This window comes from Petromyzon marinus, chromosome 72, assembly GCF_048934315.1.
Source record: "Petromyzon marinus isolate PM22_M1 ecotype Great Lakes invasive population chromosome 72, UKy_Petmar_22M1.pri1.0, whole genome shotgun sequence".
In the NCBI taxonomy this organism is placed as follows: domain Eukaryota; kingdom Metazoa; phylum Chordata; class Hyperoartia; order Petromyzontiformes; family Petromyzontidae; genus Petromyzon; species Petromyzon marinus.
Window position 1 is genome coordinate 8,796,661 of NC_133738.1, and position 19,443 is coordinate 8,816,103.

The 19,443-nt window shown below is 51.3% G+C and overlaps 1 long non-coding RNA gene across 1 annotated transcript; it reads right to left on the reverse strand.

Moving 5' to 3' along the window:
- Positions 1 to 16: 16 nt before the first annotated feature.
- On the reverse strand, positions 17 to 8,904 carry LOC116957318 (uncharacterized). Its single transcript, XR_004405148.2, has 4 exons — positions 8,253 to 8,904; positions 2,758 to 3,652; positions 1,979 to 2,209; positions 17 to 885 (listed from the first exon to the last, which is right to left on the reverse strand). It is a non-coding gene; the product is annotated as an uncharacterized LOC116957318 (long non-coding RNA).
- Positions 8,905 to 19,443: the final 10,539 nt, after the last annotated feature.

Sequence of the window (19,443 nt, forward strand, 5' to 3'; positions counted from 1 at the left end):
ATATTTTTGTCTGGAGGTGTTTCCAAATATATTCTTTGGATCATGACTAGCATTACATGGACACTTTGTGGCCGATGTATTGCGTGCCAACTCATGTAGACGACAAATTCTATCATTGTATACATTACAAACGATCCTTTTAACCTCTCCTTCTACAGACGAAACATAACGATTCATAAATAACTTACAACTTTGTGGAAGTCCACCGCAAGATGAAGACCATCCAATGTCATTCGGTCACAAGCAGTTTGCATTTTATTGTATAGTATAATAAAACCACTAACGCGCACTCACCATGCAGGTTGGTGCGTGTTGTAGAAGGGGTAGAGGCCAGTACTGGTTCAGATACCACTCCGCTACTCATGTTGATCGTGGCCAGGTATTCAACTGAAGTCCACGGTGCAGTATGCAAACCGCCTGTTCCACTGCTATACCCTATTATATGTAGATCCCGTATAAAGTCCCAATTATTACACTGTACAATGCCATCGGTGTGTATGGTAAGTCTATAACAGAAATGTAAAGGTGCACCAATAAAATGTCTTCACTTTTCTTCTTGCGAATTCCCTACTCCTGATGGAAGGGTCTCCATGAGAGCGAGCTCTCGACTAAGCAGTGGCTCACAACGGAGGGTACGCAGACCCCTGGGGGTTAAGTGGCGGGTCCGGAGTTCAGGAGGGTACAGGATCCAGGAGGGTCCAGGGTCCAGGAAGCATCCAGGAGGGTCCAGGAATGTCCAGGGTTCAGGGTCCAAGAGGCTCCAGGGTCTAACAGGGTCCAGGATCCAGCAGGGTCCAGGAGCATCAAGGAGGGAAGGAGGCTCTCGGGACCAGTAAGGTCTAAGAGGGTCCAGGGTCGAGGAAGCTCCAGGAAGCAGTGGCGTCACTAGGGGGGTGTGGGGGGTGCAGACCGCACCAGGTGACACCATGAGAGGGGTGACACCAAAATGGCTATACAACTTTTGTGCAGTGTTTCAGCAGAAATGTATTATTTTTCATAAAATATCCCTGTAGTTAGTTTTCACAACAAAAAACTTTTTTCGTAAGCCCAGCTTACATGTACAATATACCTACAAGGCTAAAACTCTATGCTAATTTACTTTTTGAACCTTCTAATGCACTCCGGTCAGCTATCATTACCCAATTACAATGACGCTTCGAATCACGTGGTTTCGTCTGCACGCGCTACAATCACGTGCTGTTTTCGTCGCTGCTGTTTTTATAGTCGCTGATTTTGTAAAATGTTCTGGTGTTTTAGCTACAATATTGTGATAATTAGTATTTGTGAACCTATATCAATAACTTTTTTGAGACGTAAGTAGTAATTAAAGGAAATATTGTAATTTAAAGGTATAATTTTTTATTTAGCTAGTTGTTTATGTCACTACTATTGCCATTACATTCAGTGTTATACGGGAATTACGATTTACGAGCAACAGTACAAAAACAATACTAAGGATTCTAGTACGGGCGGAGGTTCATGAGGGGTGACGCCATGAGTTACCGCACTGGGTGACACCAACACTAGTGACGACACTGCCAGTGAAGGTCAAGTGTCCAGGAGGGTCCAGGAGCATCCAGGAGGGCCCAGGGTCCAGGAGGGCTCCATTCATACCAAGTCACTTGGTATGAAGCTCGCTCGGCATGGGGAGTGTAACATTGACTCATGGAAGTGTAATGCCGGTATATCCCGTCATTCGGGTAATTAAGGGAGCGAGCCTGCTGCGGAGTACCAGAAGGAGGGCGTAGCCAGAGGGCGGGGGGAAGGCCCCGCTTGGGGATAAAAGGACAGCGTGCTACAGTAAAGAGGTCATTGTGGGTAACACTCGGTGGGTCGGGTCACATCATCGGGTTTGGATCTTCAATAGCCTCGTGTGTGGGGGGAGGAGGAGGAGGCTGCGTTTGCCACGCTTTTTTTTGATCCGGGTATGGCAGCAGACGTACAAGATGTGTTGAAGGGATGCACGGAATGTGCTCACCGGAAACCGCCGCCGAAAGCGGCCTGCCCTCCATTGAAATCAATCCGTGTATCCCGGGTCATCGAGTGCCTTTCTTGGTTGCCGATGGCTTGGCCCGTGCCGGACCAGTCAGCTGCTACGATTACCATGCTTTCTTACACGGGTACATTCTGGGTAAAGGAGCCCCGGAACGCCTCCTCACAGACCAAGGTAAAAAAATTGTCTTCAAAATTACTCAAGGTAATATGCGGCCTGTTGGGCACAAAAAAAGTTCATACCTCACACTCAATACAACACAACAACGTTGTGTTGATTGTAATCACACACAACAATGTTGATGACACAGAGCATCCAACAGAGGGAGTCGTAGTCGTGCAATGGGGACGCGAGTTGAACGCCACTGGCGCCGTAAAGCGATCAAAACAGGAATACAGTTTTTATTTGTACACTGGAGGAATCCGATGAGCTACGAAGCTCTTTCTCACACACATTCAGCGTCTTGGCCGTCACGATAGAAGAGGCCGTTAAAGTGGAAGTATAAATTAGGGTATTGCTCAGTCGGCGTGTCGTGCCCTGGTGAGGTTGCCATGGGCGTGTGCGTGGCCGTGTCAGGAGCGAGGTGAGGAGGACGAGGTGAGGGGTGAGGAGGACGAGGTGAGGTCGGTAAGGGCGGTTGCCCGTCTCTCTGTCCCGAGTCGTGTGCAAGTGTTGCACAATATATGTTGCATTGCCCGATTAGTTATATTTCTGATTTGTGACAACATGTAATAAAAATGATTTTTGTGGGGGCGCACGCCCACCTCCTCCATTATGTGGGGGCTGATGCCCCCCTCCTCCTCTCCCACCTCCTCCTCCGCCCCGTCTCGCCGGGCGACCGCCGATCGGGTGATTGGCCTCCTCGCACCAGCGTCCTCTCTGTGGGGCATGGCTAGTGGCTGGCTCCCCACCGCCTCGGGTTATCCCACTCACTCCTCACGTACACTACCCCAAATGTCCGGAGGTGGCTGGGTGCTTGCGCGTGCCTGCTCAGGTTGCTTGCCACGGCTCGCGCTAAAAATAGCGCGGCTGCTGCGCGGCTGCTGCGCGAACGTGGGCGCAGGTAATGAGTTACTACGCAGTGCAGCCTCACTTGCACGCACGCTCGAATTACACACCACGCCGACATCCCTAATGCGATCGTCGCTACGCGAACACACTGCGTAAAATGCACTGAGTAAACCCGCACGCGATCGCGCGCACGTGAACGTCAGCGATCGTCGTATGATTGAACACCCGCGCTCTTCACACGTACGCACGCACTCACGCCACCCCTACGCTCTCCCCACACACACAGAAATCACACGGCGTCGTTGCGCTGTGCTAAAGTTTATTACTGGCTCGCCTGAAGAAAAGCCCTGCGTGTCCCGGAGCAAAATACCCAGTAAGTAGCGTCCCACCTATTTCTATACAAATCCTTACGCAATTTCTTGCCCCTTGGACGTACTCACGGTATCTCACGGACGCGATGGGAGTGGGAGGGACGAGGGTCCGGGAGGTGTCTGCCTGGGTCGAGTTGTAGCTGCACCCACCAGCGTCTCTCGGACGCTCGAGCGGCTGGGAGTCTGACTGGGCAGCTGGCCGACTGGGGGAGGAAGCAGTGCAGAAAGTGGACCATTGGAGTAAAGTGGACCATCGCGGCAGCACTGGAAAGATTGGCTGCAGGGGGGGAGAGAGAAGAATGGGGGGGGGGGTGAACTGAGCAATCATTGGAAGGACGTTATTAGCCAGGTAAAGTCTTAACTGACTGTGATGTTTCCATCCTACCTGCCTATGTCAGCTGTTATTTCTGACTCTGTGTGTCTTTCTATCTCTCCCTCGGTGCACCTCTCTCCAATCTCTACTCCAGTGACCCAGGTGCTGCCACGGGGTCCACTTTCTGCCCCGCTTCCTTGCCCCCCCCCCTCCCCCCGCATCCGATCTCTCCAGTACTGCCGCAGTGGCCCACGTTATTCCAGTGACCCTGGTGCTGCTTCGCGGTCCACTTTCTGCCACGCCTCCTCCCCCCCCCCTTCTCTCTCCCCCCTCTGCCGAGGCCTACTATATAACCTCATGCCACAGCAGATCTCTCGCCTCCTTCAGTTTTTTCTTGCTGTGGTTGTCCCACCTGATGACGATTGCTTGTGTTGCGATTGAAACGTCGTGATCTATTATTTTTCTACCTACGTGACTTTACCGAAAGAACCAAAGAGTATGGATTCATGCAGTCACGAAAGCTTCAAATCAAGATTGAACCGCCTCTACGGGGAGGGTTTCCACGCAACTATTAGATATTTTAACAGACTGTGAGACAAGAAGGCTCACTTGATCGAGTCTCTCACCTTTCTGAAGAGATCCTGCGACACCAAGGTAATACCGATCACCTTTACACTCACATCTGCTGCTGTCACTTCTCCTAACTCTAAACGGATCTTGTTTAGGGCCAGCCTAGCTCTAGTCTCAGAGAGAATAAGATTGCTCAGATAATTGTTTTTTTTTACCCTTTTATCTGGAAACAAATCTGACACCTTTTTTTACAAGGAGTCATGTTTGCATTGACCACAATACCTGTGGTCGGAATGCAAACAAAAACCATAACTCTGATAATGTATGCACTATCCTTGAAATTGATTGGTCCACACCCAAGACAGCTTTCCTTAGAGCCAAGTCTCACATGGTGTTGGACCAGATGACAACAAAAGGCGCACAACTCAAAGACAATGCACCAATGGTGTAAGATTGCTCAGATTTGAACTTGATACTTTCGACAAGATTCTCTTACAATCACACTTAGAATTAACATTAAATGTCCACATCTGATTGGGACCATGGAGATAACATGACATTTTCTTCAGCTACTTCAATGTCAACCAAATGTAAAGTTAACTTGATTGCTAAATTCAACCTCCTGTCGTAAAAGAAGCCAGAGCCACACGCTAAAAAGTTAGATGTTAACAAGATTGTCATCAATCATAGTAACATCCCAATCACCCCTAAACACATCCCAGTGGATGATATCATTGCCAAGGTCGACGTAGCCCTCAAAGGCTTGGGACACATCCCGGCAGACGTTGCGATATCTGAAATTGCTTTCCTCAAAAACGCTTAGAAACCCATTAGCAACATCAGCAAGGATGAGCGTTTTGAACTCTCTCAATTATAAAACAGATAACACGGTCATCCTCTCAGCCTATAAGGGCAATGCCACTGTCATCATGGATAAACCCACTTACAAAAACTAAATTCAGGACCTTCTTAATGATGGCAGCTATACCCAAATCAACAGAGATCCCACCAACCGCCTAGCTACAAAAACAACAATATCACTAATTCGACTTCTCTTATCGATTCGAACAAGCAGTGCTCTCTAAAACCTTCAGCTGCTAGACCCACCCAGATTTTATGGCCTTCCAAAGATCCACAAAGAAGGTACCCCGCTCCATCCTATCGTCTCCACCATTAACTCACGTACCTATAAACTGGCCCGATTTCTGTCTGAGACCCTGCTTCCTTTCACAGGCAAGACCACCTCAGCTGTACTTAACTCAGCTCACTTGGTTTCTCTAATCAAGGACATCTCACTGTCTCCAGATGATTTACTTGTCAGTTTCGATGTAGTCTCCCTGTTCACCAAGGTACCTGTACCTGATACCATTGCAATCATTGAAGACTTGGTCCAACAGGGACTGAATCCAGATGTACCAACTTTGGTAAGACACTGCCTTACCAACACTTACTTCACCTGGAATGGTACACTCTACAAGCAAAATGAGGGTACCCCATGGGTTCTCCCTTATTGGCAGAGGTAGCGAATGTTTTCATGGAGAAATTTGAGACAGATGCCATCCAGACATCCACCCTACGTCCTTCCTTGTGGAAGAGATACGTAGATGACACGGTTCGTCATCTGGCCACATGGCCTGCCAGCACTGAACCAATTTTTCAACCACATCAATTCCATACACCGATCTATCAAATTCACCATGGAAGTGGAAAAGGATGGCAAGCTACCATTCCTGGATGTTTTGATAGAGAAGAGACCTGATGGCTTGTTGGGACACTCTGTCTACAGGAAAGCCACCTACACGAATGCCTATCCAAAGCCTGACTCCCACCACCATCCAGCCCAGAATAATTCCCTCCTCAAAACACTACACCATAGGGCCCGTTGTATCTCCAACCAGCATCACCTAGCCAGTGAGCTGGAGCACGTTCACCAAGCACTCAGGATGAACGTATATTTTGACCGTACAATCCGCAAACTGTCTCCCCAGCCATGGGAAGATAACCATCAGAGGATCCAAACAATACCATCACTTTGCCATACATACCAGGGGATACCAAAAATATTTCCAAAAACTTTAACAAACACAAGATCCAGGTTCGTTTCAACACAGTGCACAATATCCGTGATTTGATCCCATCTGTAAAGGATGTGATTCCTGACATGCAATACCCGGGTGTCTACAAACCGAGTTGTGGCTGCGGCAGCAGTTACATTGGGGAAACGAAACGACATGTCTCGGACCGCGTTCGCGAACACAAGGCAGATCTGAAACACGGTAGGAACAATATCTCTGCCGTTGCTGATCATTGTTTAAACGCAGTGGGCTCACAAGAAAATGACTTTTCCAAGTCGAAGGTACACTGCAAATCCCCCGGCTATTATCAGAGATTTGTTCATGAAGCCATCCAGATATATAAACACAGACACAACTTCTCCCGAGAAGATGGGTACAAACCAAGCAATCATTGGAAGGACGTTATTAACCAGGTAAAGTCTTAACTGACTATGATGATTCTATCTTACCTGCCTATGTCAGCTGTTATTTCCCGACTCTCTGTGTCTTTCTTGCTCTCTCTGTGCATCTCTTTCCGATCTCTACTCCAGTGACCCGGGTGCTGCCGCGGGGTCCACTTTCGGCCCCGCCTCCTTCCCCTCCCCCTTCTCTCTCCCCCCTGCAGCCGATCTCTCCAGTGCTGACGCGGTGTTCCACTTTAGTCCAGTGACCTGGGGCGGCTGCGGGGTCCACTTTCTGCCCCGCTTCCTTCCCCTCCCACCCCCCCCCCCCCGTTGTATTCTTCGGGTCTTGAAAAATAAAAAAAATTGTAATCCGAAATTATATAAATTTATGTAATTATGCACATTACTTTATGCTAAGTAGGAAGGTGTAATTGTATTAAGTTATGCAAGTGTATGTAATTATGCTAATGTATGCAATTATGAAAATTAGGCTCTTCTTCGTTGTCTAGGGTTGTATTATCAATCGGGATAATACAATGAATTGTATGAAGTTATGCAAGTGTGATGTAAGTATGCTGATTAAGCTCGGCTTCGTTGTATTATCAATCGAGATAATACAATGACTCTCACTTTAACTTTTACTGATTATGTCTTTGTTTTTATGTCAGGTCTCAAAATTCAGATCTCTCCACAAGATACAGTTCTTATAATTAAGATTTGTATGCATGAACTTAGGAAGGCACCACTCAGACTCTGTGTTAAGCAACTTTAATTTTTAAACAAAAACATAACACTCTAATATGCGAACATTTATGCTAGGAATTGTCAACACAGTACTCTTCGAGATGTCCTCCTCATTGATCAGTACATTTAACCCTCAATGATTACGTTTGTTAAACTGGGTAACAGAACAATCGGTTAATTCCTCCGAGTAAAGCGAGCATACACGGCGATAGGAAAAAGTCCTTAAAAATGAGTGTGACAATATTCATACAAACAGCAATAAAGAAACATGTCCCGAAAGCAAAAGTAGACCTCAATTAATTCATTGGTAAGATTATGCAATTAACGAAATGTCTTGGAACAATGGTGTGTGGCAGTGTGCATGTCTGTCTAGCAAATTCTTATCAATTGGCTAAGGCTTCAATAAATTTGCGGGCAAGATTCCGTGATCAAAAGAAAGGTTTCAACACAATAGTCTCTCTGTGAGTGTGTAGATTTGTAACATAGATGTTTCTAAATGTTTAGTTTCATCAATGAATTCATTGGTACAGTTGTGCAATTAACAGGATGACTAAATTAAAGAATGACTAAATTACTTTTAAACGACCGTATCTACATAACTCAATGGGCGAAACACAAGGATAACTTTTGGAGTACTTTTATTATGTGCGTTATGTGTGTGTTGGTGTATTGTCTCCTTGCTCAACTCTTTGCGTTAAGCAGATGCTGAGGTGGGGTGTTTCTTGTAACAATTATGCCTTGGTCCCTTGCTGGGCGATGCGTTGTGGGTGTGTGAGTGTGGGAGTGTCATACACACGACTCTCCCTCTCTCGGCGTCAGCTGCAGCCCCTTGTCCACTGCTGGATGAGCTGAGTCGGCACGACGCTTGTCTTTGAAGGTGCTCGGTCGCGTTTGCAGCTCGTCCGCAGGTCGCCAGGGCTGGCACTCTTGTGATGCACGATTGTGCTCGCAGCGCGTCCGCAGGTCAGCGATGCCAACACTTGCTCGGTTGCGCTGGTTATGCGCTCTCTCTCCTGCTCCGTGCTCGCTGGCGAGACACGATTGCGCTCGCAGCTCGTCCGCAGGTCGACGGTGCCGACACTTTTGCTCGGTGCTCTCTGGCGAGGCACGATTGCGCTCGCAGCGCGTCCGCTGGTCAACGATGCCAACACTCTTGCTCGGTTGCGCTGGTTATGCTCTCAATGGTGAAAGAAACAATACACAAAACGAAAAACAAAAGACGAACTCCGCGACTCATGGCTTCTGCTGATGCCACTCCCTATCGATGTGCCTGTCACGGGGGCAGATTCCCGGAGCCTGCCGCTTGCAGTACTGAACTGTGTGTGTCGTGTTTCTGCTTATATCTGAAATTCTCTCCCCTTGGCTCGCCCTCTCACAAAGGACCGGAATTCCTTTGATTTTGCTCTTAGCTTGTGGGGAAAGTTATTCGTCTGGTGTACGTGTGTGTTCTGATTTCAATAATTAATCTGGAAGGAGGGAGGGGTTCCTTTTGCCCGGTTGCATTCTTCCCCCCCCCCTTCCCTCGTGGCTGGGGTGTTACATTATCTTGTCTCTCACAAAGAGGGGCTCTGTGGCCTTTGAAGTCGTGTTCTCTCGGACCGGTTGGAAGTAAGAAATATTATGTTACCTCTTATAGCTTTGTAATGCGAGCGTACGCTGACGGTCGCCGAATGGTGGGATAGGCTTCGCCGCTTCAGCCTCTAAGCCAATCGGGTGACAGGGAGTATCTGGGCTAGAGTTCAAGGGCGGAGCCCGAGGGCGCTAGTGGGGTACCATCTAGAAGGTTCGTGAGGGGGCGTGGCTAGAGGCGGGGCTTGGTGACGCGGGAGGGGGTTATAAGGGGAAGCCGGAAGGGACTCGGGGTAAGTGTGGGAAGTCTGGAAGCGGGACCACGTCTCGCGCCTCCAAGACGCCATCGGCCATGTGGCGGTCCGGAAACGGTCTCCCTGCACGCCGTTTGCCAGTGGTGCGCGGGAGCGGGAGAGTGAGCGAGCGTGCGCGGAGGATACCAACTCATGCCGCGCAATGCGGAGCGACGGATATAGTGTGGAAGAACGCGGAGCTGTCCAGCGGCGAGAAATAAATAAATAAAGAAGACAGTCAATTGTCGTCGAAGTGTTTTATTACAAGTGGTGTCAGAAGTGATTCTTGAAGTACTACGAAAATATCCAAGCATCTCAAGAAGAAGAACCCACCTGCGCCATCTTCTGACGACGATGACGACTTGCTCGCCTAGGACCTGCTGGCCCCGGGGGCCGTGGACCCGGTTACTGCAACCGCGGTTGGCTCCACCAAGGTGCTTGGAAAAGACGTCGGAGCCGAGCCGTCTTCATCTCCCGGCGTGGACGATGGCTGGCGGCGTGTGGCGGAGCAGATCGATTCGCTCCGCGCGGTCCTGCTCAACCTCGTGACGCTGGTCGCGTCGTCCGCGGCGCCGGGACGGCCGCAGAAAACGCTGCCGAGTGGAGACGTGCAGGGCTCCCTTCGGGGGGTCTCGGAGGGTCCCCTCGTGCAAGAATCGGCCGCCATTGCGGCCTCAGAAGGGCCGCCCCCATTATGACCACGGTGGCCGCCACGTGGCGCGAAGCCGCCATCTTGGGCGGGGCCGTGGATGCGCAGTTGGAGTCCGCCATTTCGCCAGAGCCGCGTATTGCATGGCCGACGGTGTATGCGTCGGCTGGTGACGGCGGCGCGGTGCGCATCCTTGGTCTTCCGCACATCAAGGAATTTATTGCGGGTGGCGATTGGAGTGCTTTTACTTGGCGGTTCGAGTCCGCATTTCGTTCCGTGCGGTGGACAGAGGAGGAAGTGTTGGATGCTTTGCCTACTCTCCTCGACGACATATCGCTAGCAGTGTTCCGCTCCATCCCCGCTGAGCGGAAGAAGACATTAAAAGGTGCGTTTGCCGAAATGGCGGAAATTTATGAGCCACGGTCGGATACTCAAAGGAAATTTCTGTAACGTCGGCGGAGGACCGATGAGTCTCCCCTTGCCTACCGGGGCGCTCTGTTGGCGCTCACGATGGCCGACATACTCGACCCCCTCATCTTGGGCAAGATGTTGGAGTTGTCAAAGGAACTCGACATTTCGTTGCCTGTGTGCGGTCATGAGCCGCTGACTTCCCGGTGGGCCGCCAGATGCCTCGACGCCCAGTACAACTTGCTCTGCTGGGCGCAGATGGCCGCCTGGACAGGAGACCCTGCCGTGGATGGTGAACCGATGGGATGGGCACCGTCGCGAGTCGTCCACACTCTGGACGACGCAGGATCCGAGGACCTGGCCGCTGCCGCGCTTCGCTGGGACCCGTGGCAGAGGCCTGAGACACCATCGAGGGGGATCTTCGACACCGCGCAGGGGACGTCGGTGGGGCCAATCGGCGGGCTGGCATGACGTGCTTCAAGTGTGGCCGCTTTGGCCACTCGCACGGGACTGTCGGAGTCGTCCCCGTCCTCCACCTCCTCCCGGGACTCCATCTTCGGCGCCACCTCCATGGACAGACCACGACCCAGGCCAGGCAAGTCGGCATACATCAGACACCCGGCATGTGTTTTCACCTCATGCATCTTCTGCCGCGTGTAATCCACCTGTTCGCGACTCACACGATGCCGTCGACGGTTCGCCTCGTACGATTACGCGATGGAAGAAATTGGCATGCCGTGTAGTGGCGGTTGCGATGGGATCCTCCACGGTGCTGGGTTATATACAGGGGGTGGACGTTCGGATATTAGTGGATACCGGAGCGTCGGCCACTATAATCTCCGACGTCATTTTCCACCTCCTTTCCATTCCCACTTTGCATGTGCGACCGGCTTTTGATGCATGTGTTGCTGCTAATGGGGGTAGTATGGGCATTATCGGTCAAGTGGACGCACATATCGCCATTGGGAATGTTGCGGCATCGGGGATGGTCTTAATTTCCATATCCTTGATGGTGCCTTGCTTCTATTCTAGATTTAAAGCTTTCGTGACTGCTAGGATCCATACTCTTTGGTTCTATTGGGTAAAGTCACGTAGGTGAAAATAAAATAACAAAAAATCACGACGTTTCTGCCACAACACAAGCGGCCTTCATCAGGTGAAGGGACGAGACTGTCTGGAGGACAGCGCTGGAGTGGAAGAAGCCACACTTAGATCACGACCTTTAAGCTGTGTGAGAAGAAAAAGACCACGTGCCTTGACAAAGGAATTAGCATATAATTTAGCATTGAAATGGCTCATTGAAATAGCTAAGTTAAAGTATACACATCCGCAGAGGTACCCCTTGACAAAGGAATTAGCGCTGCTTGACAAAGGAATTAGCATATAATTTAGCATTGAAATGGCTCATTGAAATAGCTAAGTTAAAGTATACACATCCGCAGAGGTACCCCTTGACAAAGGAATTAGCGCTGGAGTGGAAGAAGCCACGCTTAGATCACGACCTTTAAGCTGTGTGAGAAGAAAAAGGCCAAGTGCCTTGACAAAGGAATTAGCATATAATTTAGCATTGAAATGGCTCATTGAAATAGCTAAGTTAAAGTATACACATCCGCAGAGGTACCCCTTGACAAAGAAATTAGCATCGAATTTAGCATTGAAATAGCTGAGTGATTAGCTTGTAACTGGTCACAGAAATAGCTATGTTAAAGTTAGAGCATATACATTCACCGAGGCACCTAGTACTCATCAAACAGGAGAATTTAGCGAAACACAACCACGCTCAGACATCGGACCTGTGTGCGAGCAAACCACCCTCAGACCTTCCCTGTGGAAGAGATATGTGGATGACACTTTCGTCATTTGGCCACATGGCCCCCCAGCTCTGAACCTTTTCCTACACCACATCAATTCCAGACATCCCGCTATCAAATTCACCATGGAAGTGGAGAAAGATGGCAAGCTACCATTCTTAGATGTTCTGTTTGAGAGGAGACCTGATGGCTCATTGGGGCATTCTGTCTACAGGAAACCCACCCACACCGATTCCTACTTGAAACCTGATTCCCACCACCACCCAGCCCAAAATAATTCTCTCATCAAAACTTTATATCATAGGGCTCATTGCATTTCGGACCAACACCACCTGACCAGTGAATTAAAACATGTACACCTGGCCCTCAAAAGGAATGGTTACCCTGACCGTACCATCCGCCAAGCTGTCTCTCCCTCCATACAGAAACAACCACTTGATACTCCGGTCAAAACCATCACACTTCCATATATAGCAGGCGTTACTAAAAAGATTTCCAAAATTCTAAACAAACACAAGATCCAGGTCCGGTTCAATACAGTACACAAAATTCGTGATCTGATCCCATCCGTGAAGGATGTCATTCTTGATTTACAGTACCCCGGGGTTTACAAATTGAGTTGTACCTGCGGTGATTGCTACATCGGTGAGACAAAGCGACATGTCTCTGACCGAATTCGCGAGCACAAATCAGATTTGAAACACGGCAAAACGAATTCTTTTGCCGTGGCTGATCACTGTTACAACGCTGTGGGGGATCACGATATAATTTTCTCCGATACCAAGGTTCTTTGCAAACCCACGGGCTTTTATCAGAGATTTGTCCATGAGGCAATTCAGATCTACAAACACAGACACAATTTCAACCAAGAGGATGGTTTCAAATTAAGCAACCATTGGAAAGATGTTCTAAATCGAACTAGTGGTACCCCAAACTTTCGCAGCTCTTATAAATTACCCCTTTTCACACCAACAATAGGTAAACTCCCCCCTTTCCCCCCCCCCCCCCCCCCCGAGCCAAACTGCGAGTCCACCAGCACGTACACCACCTCTTTCCTAAAATCTGCCAATCAAATGCTAATTTTTATGCTACTTTCTTTGTCAGAACACCTTGTTTGCTTGCACACAGGTCCGATGTCTGAGCGTGGTTGTGTTTCGCTAAATTCTCCTGTTTGATGAGTACTAGGTGCCTCGGTGAATGTATCTGCTCTAACTTTAACATAGCTATTTCTGTGACCAGTTACAAGCTAATCACTCAGCTATTTCAATGCTAAATTCGATGCTAATTTCTTTGTCAAGGGGTACCTCTGCGGATGTGTATACTTTAACTTAGCTATTTCAATGAGCCATTTCAATGCTAAATTATATGCTAATTCCTTTGTCAAGGCACTTGGCCTTTTTCTTCTCACACAGCTTAAAGGTCGTGATCTAAGCGTGGCTTCTTCCACTCCAGCGCTAATTCCTTTGTCAAGGGGTACCTCTGCGGATGTGTATACTTTAACTTAGCTATTTCAATGAGCCATTTCAATGCTAAATTATATGCTAATTCCTTTGTCAAGGCACTTGGCCTTTTTCTTCTCACACAGCTTAAAGGTCGTGATCTAAGCATGGCTTCTTCCACTCCAGCGCTGTCCTCCAGACAGTCTCGTCCCTCCACCTGATGAAGGCCGCTTGTGTTGTGGCCGAAACGTCGTGATTTTTTGTTATTTTATTTTCACCTACGTGACTTTACCCAATAGAACCAAAGAGTATGGTGCCTTGCTTGTTAGGCACCGACTTTCTCCGTTGCCGGTTAAAATTCTTGTTGATCAGGGCTGTATCAAGTTGCCTGCAGGTCAGAAGATGTTTTTTTTTGCCGTCCCGGTTAAGTCATCCTTCGCCATGCATTGCGGTGCAGGCGCTTGCTGAAATTCCTCCGGGCTCACAAATGCTCATCCCATTGCGATACCGGAAGCAATTCCACGGGATGGACGCGGCGGCGGCCGTGCTACTGTCCCCATCTAACACTGCCACCAAGCTTATGTGGGGGCTGAGATGATCGTCTGGGCCGGTCAGGCTCCATTTTTGCAAGTCTTGAATGGGGGTCCAGAAGGTTTTTTGGTCACGGCCGGTACGGTTTTGGCTCACGTCACTACCGCGTTTACAGTCCGCGATGGGACTCGACAACAGAGGTCGGTTGGGGCGGTTGATTCCTGCTTAAACATCCGACGATCTGTTGGATCGCCGAATTGTGCCAGAAAAATTCATCCTTGACCACGCATCAACGGGGCACGCTACGGGCGCTGTTATTCGACTACTTTGACGTTTTTAGCATGAACGATTTCGATTTGGGTCGGACTTTGCTATTGTCCCATCACATTGATTCCAGGGAGGCGAGCCCTATATGAATGAATCCGCACCGGTTGAGTCCCTTGGAGAGGGACCATGTGCGCGGCGCGGTGGATGAAATGCTGGCCGCTGATATAATTTATCCATCTAATAGCCCGTGGGGCGCTCCTGTTGTTCTCGTGAAAAAAAAGGATGGTAGCCTCCGATTTTGCGTTGATTTCCGAAAACTTAATAAGGCTTCCGTGGCAGATGCGTACCCTCTGCCACGGATGGACGATTCCCTCGATGCCCTGTCGGGGGCAAAAAACTTTTCCACCCTCGATCTCTCTTCTGGATTTTGGCAACTGCCCCTCGACGATTTTTCAAAGCCGAAGACGGCGTTCCATACGCCTCAGAGTTTATTCCAGTTTAACTGCCTTCCAATGGGATTGAACGCTGCTCCCACCACGTTCCAGCACTTAATGGAGCTGGTTTTGGCCGGGTCCGGGGAGATTTGTGTTCCCCGTTGTTTTGGGTACATGTGTGTGTTTGTTCTCATTTTATTAGAGTGATAAGTTGTTTCATCAGGGCCTGGCTCCTGTCTCCTTCCTTCATGGTCGGGGTGTTACATTTGTCTCTCTCAAAGCGGGGCGCCGTCTCTGCATTTGTGATTTATTGCTACCACGTGCTGCTGGGAGATAAAGGCGGTTGGGAGGCTCTCTATATTGGATACATTTTCTTGGTCGTGTGTGATTGACCTGTTTCGCCTTGTATCTCTTCTGGATGACCCTCGGTCTAATACTTCATAATTATAATTTGGTTTATGTTTAGCCAAGATTTGTGATTTATCATCGTTATTACCACATATATTCCTAGGGTTTTATTAACCTTTGTTCCCCGTCTGTATTCAGGGATCCATGCTGTTTATTCTCGAGTTATATTTTGATATCCTGAGGTTGGAGATACAGTAAAACCTTGGATTGCGAGCATAATTCGTTCCGGAAACGTGTTTGTAATCCAAAGCACTCGTATATCAAAGCACTCGTATATCTGTTGTGATCACGTGATGCTCAGCAGACAAAGCGTATATGTACTACTCGTATTGCAAGACCTCGCTCGTTTATCAAATTAATATTTATTTTAAAAAAATTGCTCGTCTTGCAAAACACTCGCAGACCAAGTTACTCGCAATCCAAGGTTTTACTGTATAACTAAGTTTTCACTTAAGCTTTCTTGACTGCTGGAATTAATGTTCCTTGGTTCTTTTGGTAAAGTCACATAGATATAAATATACAATAAGAAACACTACATGAGGTGAATAAGAGGAAAATAAGGTAAGTAGTAATACAAGGCCACTAATGTGGACTGTGTCGGGGTGACTGCCCCCCGTCCCCCCGTTCTCCTGTGACCGACCGTTCTCCGCCTCTCCTCCCCTCGCTGCTGCTCCTCGTGGCATGATTTAAATGGCTGTACTAACCTCCATGCGAATACACAGCCGTGCCCCTCTCGTACACGCTAACCACGAGCTGCGCAGTAGCGAGAGCACCCACACGGCAGAAAACACAGGACACCACAACGCGCAGGCTCACAAGTTAACGTGCGCAGCGAGCGCGCACGCGCGGGCAAAATATACGCTCGTGCGAAACCACAGGAAACCGCAACGGACAGGCTCACAACACCAGGCACCCCCCTCCATACATACAGAGACAACACGACAAGGTTTAATGGCTACTGGAGATTTATTCTCTGGTTAATTGAAGTTAATCTACCCGTGTCAGTGTAGATCAGCAGGGTAGGTCTAACCTATCTCCCTACGGTCTAGGACCCAATTTGCCTGGTCTCTCCCTACTCACTCTCCTTAACGGATATTCCCCCTTGACCTTACCTCTCTCCTCCATACTTACGATCCAACCTCGAGGTGTTGGAAGTCGCGGAAAGGCGAGGCTGCACGTGGCTTTTGCTGAGAACTGGACCTGGCTGCTCTGCGACCCGTCTCATGGACGTTCGAGTAGCAGGAGACCGTGACTCCTCGGTCGCTCACTCCAGAAGACCCCGAGCAAAAGAGGCCTTGCTCCTGATTTTCATCCCTTTTTATCCCCCTACTTCAAAGCTAGCGCGCTGTCAGTCCGCTGGCCCCTCATCCAATCAGGAGCCCCAGATTTCCCGCTCTCTGCCAATCAGATCTGCCCCCTCTCCGACACCCGCCCGCTATTGTTTAACCAAGTGCACGGCATCCTCCTGTACTGCCCCACTCCCCACCTGCCTGCCGATCCGCGTGTGCCTTGGGTGTTTCCTCATTGCGGTTCTCAGCGAGTTCGCCGTGGCCATACAATTTTAAGTTAATCCACGGCGCCGCAGTGTCATTCGGCCTGGGGGGGTCTGCCAATTCCCTGGCCCTGAAAAATCATGGAGCACCCCCACGAGGGGGGCTCTCGGGTAAAAACTCAGGGGCAGGTGACCCCCCCCCCCTCCCACGAGGCTCTACGTGAGTGCATGTGCGCGTTCATGTGGGGGGTGGTGGGGGAAGCGCTGTGACGGAAGCCGGGTGGCTTCTCTGCTGCAGCACCCCCGCCGCAGGCACGGCTCCCACGGAGCGGCTTCGCTGTCGTGGCACCACATAGCCCCCCGAGGTGCCAGTCCCCGTCCCGGGTTGACTGGAGCACCTCGCCTGGGTTGCCCCCACGAGGTAGCGTCGCGGGGTCTGCGGGACTTGCCCAGTCCTCGTGGCCGGCCTCGGGGGTGGTGGCTCCGTCTCCCGGGTTTTCGGCGGCGGTCTCCTCCTCCACTCCAACGGTTCCCCTCGGCCCTTGGCACCTGCGGGCTGGGGGACGAACTCAGAGGCGGCAGGGTTTAAGGATCGTCGTCCCCGTCCCCCCCGGCCCGGGCCGGGACCCCTCGGGGCCCGGGGCCCCGTGGGGCCCATATACCGTGTGAGACCCCCGAGTATGGGGGGTGTGGGGACCCCGGGATTTCGGGGTACTCGAACGGTGGGGTTCCCCCCCGCTGGCGCTGCTCTCCATGGTTTTAGTTGGCGGACGTTGACCACCATCTCCCGGCCCTTCTCTCCTCCCTGAATCAGCACCGTCCAGGGGGAGATCTGTCATCCCGCGGTCCAGCGTCCCCGCCAGTAGGTAGTCAGTTTCCCTACCTGTCCGGCCCGACGCGAGGAGTGTGCAGCCACACTTTAGAGCCCGCCGAGTAGAAGGGGGGCTCCATACGGGGTCGGGCGCTCTGCTCTTGCCGCTGGTGCGCGGCCTCTCCTTGCGGGTAGGCCCGGCCCCGGGCCCCTCGCAGAGTCTCCATCAGGTGTTCCACGGGGCGGCTCCCCTCCTCCCTTTGCAGCGGGGGGACACCCCCGCCGCAACGGGAGGATCTGCGGGTAGACGAGACTCATGGCCAAACATCATTAGGAACGGGGTCTGTCCCATAGACGTGTGTACCGTGGTGGTGTAGGCGAACAGGGCGTAGGGGAGGTGTCCTGCTAATTTGCGGCCGCCATGCATTTGAGCTTCCCGGCTAGAGTCTGGTTCATCCGCTCCACTATACCGTTCGCCTGGGGGTGGTACGCCGTGGTTCGGTCCTTCTGGATTCCGAACTCACGGCACAGCGCCTGAAACAGCTCGGCCTCGAACTCACTGCCTTGGTCGGTAATGACCCGTTCGGGGATCCCGTACGAACGCTCGGGCTACCACGAGGGCCGTCTTATCGGGGATGGCCACCGCTACGGGATAGCGTGTGAAGTACTCTACCGCTACGAGACTATATCGCTTGCCACGGTGGGATCGCGGGAATGGCCCTTGCAGGTCGATCCCAACCAGCTGGTTCGTTCGATTGACGCGGAACAGTCTCAGGGGTACCTGATATCACGCTGGTTTCGGCCCGCATTGCTGACACGTGCGGCAGCCCTGTACCCAGGCGGCCACGTCTTGTGCTAATTTGGGCCAGAGATACTGGCGACGCGGGGTTTCCCGAGTGCGCCGTTCCCCGTCATGGCCCCCGAGCGGGTGGTCGTGCACCAGCCTCAGCAGCTGGGGTCGCACCTGGGCAGGAACACATGCACCCTGGCTGGCCGGCTTCGGTTAGCTCTCGTACCACCCCATTCTGTACGCACAACCGGGTATACAAACCACTCCAGGGTCCCGGTAGGGCGCTCTTCTTCTCTCTTAGGGCCGCTGCCACCGCCGCCAGGTCCGGGTCCCGCTGCTGGGTCTGCCTCAGCTGCTCGTCGTCCAGGCCCGGGAAGGCGCAGCCGACGTCCTCTTGGATCCGCCCGGTCAGGGTGGGGTGGTCCGTCGGGTCCCTTGCCCTTTCTGCAGGGGTCTCTGCGCCACATACTGCACTCTCTCTCGCGAGAGGGGGTTTAGTCTCGGTGCGCTCCCGGGGGCCCGCCGCCTGTCGGCAACATCCCCCCATGAAGCATGGGCAGGCTTCTTCCGCCCTCGTCTCGGCGCACACCGCGAGCCGCCTTGACAAGGCGTCCGCGTTTGCGTGCGTCCGCCCCGCTCGGTACTCGATCTGCAGGTTGTACTCCTGCAACTGCACCAGCCATCGGGCCATCTGCCCCCGCGGTTCCTTGAATGTAAGGAGGAACTGCAGGGCATAATGGTCCGTGCGCACCCGACATTTCCTGCCGTACAAATATGGCCGGAATTGTTTGCACGCGAAGATCACGGCATACAGTTCTTGACGGGTCACGCAATAGTTCAGCTCAGCCCCGCTCAGGGTCCGACTGGCGTATGCGATTACCCGTTCCGTCCCACCCTGCACCTGTGACAACACCGCGCTCAGCCCACTGCTGCAGGCGTCGGTGTCCAAAATAAAATCAGTGGTGAAATCGGGGAAAGCCAGGGTGGGGGTGTGGGTGAGGTGGTCTTTGAGGGTGGTGAAGGCCATCTGGCAGGCCTCCGTCCACTGATAGGGGTTCTTAGGGGATGTGAGTTGGGTGAG